Below are 5,168 nucleotides of genomic sequence, written 5' to 3'. Positions count from 1 at the left end.
ATAAAACAGTGGGATTGGGAGTCCACCAGCCCTGCAAGTTTCCCACTTCTTTCTTTAGCTGAAGGAAGGACTGTAGAAATCTAACCCCAGGCCTCTCTTAACTTAAATCCAATGGACATCCCCCACTCTGGCAAAGGCAGGTGATAGGGAACCAGAAACAATATTGTGTTACACAGGTGACCCCTCATTTGGAGTTAATTATTAGAAAAATGCAAATCAAAATTAAAATGAGGTATCACCTCACACTGGTCAGAAGGGCCATCATCAAAAAATCTACAAACAATAAATTCTGGAGAGGGTGTGGAGAAAAGGGAACCCTCTTGCACTATTGGTGGGAATGTAAATTGATACAGCCACTATGGAAAACAGTAGTGAGGTTCATCAAAAGACTAAAAATAGAGCTACCATATGACCCAGCAATCCCACTACTGGACATATACCCAGAGAAAACCATAATTCAAAAAGATACATGCACCCCAATGTTCATTACAGCACTATTTACAGTAGCCAGGACATGGAAGCAACCTAAATGTCCATCAACAGAGGAATGGATAAAGAAGATGTGGTACAGTACAGTGGAATATTACCTTTAGCCTGTGTTTCCTCTGTGTCTGACACTGACATTGCCCAGCTGTCAGTTTCAGGCTGGAGCATGTGCAGGGTGGGAGCTTTGTAAGCCTTTCTATTTCCTTTCCTTGTTTACATTTCATTATCTTTTTCATCCAGGGTGAGCATGAGCTCTTAGGCAGTGTTCAGGAAACAACTGTTTGGCTTGTATACAGGAATTTTCTCAGGTTCTTGCAGGACTGATTTTTTTTGCATGCAAAGTACAAAATATTTGCTGTTCAATAAATTTTCATCTCTTCCCCAAGTACAGTACAAGAAGGATTCTTGGTTATTTGTCCAAAGTTTCGTCACACTGAAAGAGAGGACTGCATTGAGGTGCTACTTCAAAGGGTGCAGCTTTGACACAAAGAAGCAACATGTTTTTGTTTCCTGGGTTTATAAAAAGGCACCCCCTTTGGATCAGAGCCTAGATGCATGTACATGGTAAATACAAAACATGGAATTTAAAAAGGCGAACTATTTTATCCAGTAGAATTCTCTGTGTAGGTCAAGGAAATGCCAGACTTAACAGATGTCTTATACTGTGCCCTGAAGTTCAATAAATTAGAGTTTTGTTGAACCGGGAAGAGGAAGAAATTCCAGAACTTCAGGTCCCCAAATGGAAATGCCCCTTAGGACAAGTCTAAACTAGGGAAATAGCACTGGAGCTCTTCCAAGTCAGTTGGCCCAGTGTAGTGGAACTCATTTCTGGGCCCCCTGAAGCTGTTTGTTCAACTCTGCTGTCTACAACATTACAATGTCAGAGGGAGTTAATCATTAGCTAGAGTGAATAATGTCAGTGTAACAAGGCATAATTGTAGTTCTCTCTGCCTTGACAAAATTTTTAGCATTTGTCAGGAAAAAAAAAAAAAAAAGCAACCATAGACATACAACGTGACCACAGAATGTGAAAGTTGCACGGAATCTGGGGAGCAGTTAATTCACTTTCTAGCATTTTAAATCACCATTCTCATTGTTTTCCTGGAGGAGAGGGTGGTTGGTACTCTCCAGGTTACTGACTGGTCTGGGGCTATCTGATCCAGCTCAAGGTAACTTGTCTCCAGAGAACCAGTCTTTGGAGAAGGATCTGAAGATGTAGGTGTATGACTCTCAGGCTCCACGTTCTCTCTCTGCTCTGCCAAAGCCACCAAGTTCTACTCTAGAAATAATGTGGACCCAGCTGTGGTCCAGAGCCCAATAGGCCTCCTGCTTTTCCCCTGGGCTGGGGGTCATAAAGTCTAAAACCTCTCTTTGGATGAGAATCACAGGAGCCCTGGGTCCTAGAACTCTGAGATTAGGGACAGGATGTAAAGCAAAATTCCAGAATCATCGAAGCATCCATTGTTTTTTGGCTCCTCTGAGTTCTGGTTGAAAAAAGGGTGGTCATCCTAAAACATCATCAAGAATTCCAGTAGCCACCCAACATGGCTCTACGGTTCTGTTTCAGAGTCAAGGAGATAGAGAGGCACTCAGCCAAGCTCTTGCAGTAGCAGCTGCAACTCAGGCCTTGGGGTGTCTCTGAAAATCAGTCACATGTTATAACTGGGATAATCATGAAGGTCTTCTAAGAAGGTGCACAGGCTTCATCTCTTCCTGGGACCAGCACCCCTGAGAGGTGCCCTTCTTCACTTAATACACAATTCACCACTGATTCACCTTGTTGCTCAGTCCGGAAAGTCAGGACACATTGAGTCGACTACAAATCCTAAGATCTCCAGGTACCCTCTCCTCTCTCTTCCTGCTGCCATGGGCATAGTTCAGCCCTTGTAATTTCTCTCTTGCTAGTTGTTATGATCCTCAAATTCCAACAAGATGCTGCTAGAGTCTCCTCTTTAAAATCAAGACTTGATCCCAGCCCTCCCCTGCACGTTCTGTGCACCCTGTTCCAATGGATAAAGCCCAGCCCTTGCATATGGCCTGTTATTTGCTTTCTAACTAGGGCTTTGCCTCCCATTCTGGCCCCATTTCTATTCTCTGCAGCCTTACACCACATTCTGGAGGTTTATGCATCACGGACTTCCACACCTCCTGGCTCCTTCAAGCTGTTTCCTCTACCTAGGACACCCTCTGTGTGTGGCCAGCTTGAAAACTCCATGTAGCTGTCCTGAAGAAGCTAATTCCACTCCCTCGTATATATCCAGAAAAAACAAAAAGACTCATTCGAAAAGATACATGCACCCCAATGTTCATAGCAGCATTACTTACAATTGCCAAGATATGAAAGCAACCTAAGTGTCCATCAACAGATGAATGGATAAAGAAGATGTGGTATATATATATATATATATATATATATATATATACACATATATATATATATATATACACACACACAATGGAATACTACTCAGCCATAAAAAAGAATGAAATTTTGCCACTTGGCAGCCACATGGGTGGACTTGGAGGGGACTATGCTAAGTGAAATAAGTCAGACAGAGAAAGACAAATACTGTGTGACATCACGTATATGTATATCACTTATATATGATCTCACTTATATATATATCTAAAAAATACAACAAACTAGTGAATGAAACAGAAAAGAAGGTTCACAGATACAGAGAACACACCAGTGGTTACCACTTGGGGGGGCAATATAGGGGTGGGGGAATGGGAGCCACAAACTATTGGGTATAAGTTAGACCCAAGAATGCATTATACAGCATAGGGAATATAGTCAATATTTTGTAATAACTGTGAATGGAAAGTAACCTTTAAAGATTGTATAAAAAATTTTTTTAAAGTTGTTCTTTTACTGCCATTCTTTTTGTCCTCTCCCCTGTCACCACCACCTTGAACTGAATACCCCTCTCTGTATTTCCTAAGTCCCTGTTTATTGTCTATCAAAGCATTTACCACAATGTATTTATGTCTGTCTCCTTTCCTAGACTCTGAGTTTCTAGAAGGCAGAGGCTGTCATAATCATTTTTGCATCCCCATCTCCTGACACACTGGTACTGAGTTCTGTAGAAGTTTGTGGAAGTGCACAGAACTGAAGGCTAGGCAGTTGTTAGCATTTATGTTCAAGTAGATAGACTTGATTCAAAATGGTCATGCTTGGTTAGATTATAAAGTGAAATGGTCCTCAGTTAGTAGTTCTCAGCCTTGCTGCACTCCACAGTCACCTGGAGATCTTTACAAAGTACTGAAGGGAAGTTTGTCTTAGAGAAAGAGGAAGAGGAACAGGTCTGTTTGGGAGCCGTCCTGGGAGAATAACCTGGGTCCCGTTTCCTAAGGTTCCCACCTAATGGGGCTGGGGTGGGGCAGGACATAGGGTTTAAAACACTTCCCTAGGTGATGCTAATATGTGCCAGTTTGACATCCACAGCTCCCACTGAACCGTATTAAGGATAAATCGGTATAGTTGGTGTCTTTCTGACATTCATAACTTTTTCCTCTTTCTACTCCTTCAAGTATAGAGACCAAACACAGAGAGTCAGACCAAGTATGGAAGATGCTCTTGACCCTGGCCACACAGTAGAATCGTTACTCAGGAAACTTAAAAAAATACCGATTTCCCAAAAATAAAGAAAAAAATAAAGAAAGAAAAAAATACTGATTCCTGGACCTATACCCTAGTACTTAAAGGACACATCGACTTCTCTGCATGGCAGCCTCCACGAGCCATCATCACTCTTTGGGGAGAATGATACTTTGTCTTAAAGACTGTCAGGAGAGAAGGAAGGAGAGAGACTGGGAGAACAGAAAGAGGGGAAACAGAAGGAGAAACAAAATTACATATGACCCTTAATGGGAATATTACCAATAATGGATTTAGGTTCCATTTCATGACACTAAAAATAAGTTGTGGGAAATTGCTTTCACTGCGTGTTTCACTGACCCTTGCATTTGATAATAATTGTCACGATGTGAAGGGACAGTCAAGACTTACTACTCTATGCAGATAAAAATCTTCATCCTTTGGGGAATCTGGTAGAGAAAGGGGAGCCAACAGAAGGATTTCTCCTTTCAGACCTGGATAAGATGCTCTAGTGGCAACCTGGCACTAGTAATTCATTGGTATAGTTAGAGCAGTGAGGCATTATTCTCTGTTAGCATGTTCCCCTTGGAGCAGAAGAGAAGGAAGGGGAACAAAGGCTTCCCCTTACACTCTCCTCTAAAGGTAATAGAGGAGTAGCTGCTTTCAACTTGTTACTTGTGGACCTGGCTTGTCATATCCATCCAACTCCACCCCTTATTCATTGCATACATGCTAGAACTCCTGAAAGCAGCAAGTGAGATGGAGAGGTTAGCTTTCAAAATACAGATTTCAAAGAAGCAGTGTATAGGGGACCAAGTGTTATTCATTTAAATAGTAGACATAGCAAGATGAAATGAAAATATAAGTATGCCTCTGAATTTTGTATTTTCACAAGACTCAGTTGTTGACAATAACACCAAGGGATTGTCGTGAGAAGTCTATGCAACATGTCTTTTTAGGTGGAAATGACTGCTCTAGGTTGAAGAGGGTAGATGGTTTTTATCCTCTGATGGCTTTGGAAAGTGTCTTGGCCTCTCATTTTCAATCCAAATGTTTACTTTTCTAACAATGCAATGAAGTG

Source organism: Orcinus orca, chromosome 15 (assembly GCF_937001465.1).
Source record: "Orcinus orca chromosome 15, mOrcOrc1.1, whole genome shotgun sequence".
Lineage (NCBI taxonomy): Eukaryota > Metazoa > Chordata > Mammalia > Artiodactyla > Delphinidae > Orcinus > Orcinus orca.
Note: the sequence above shows the minus strand (reverse complement) of the source record.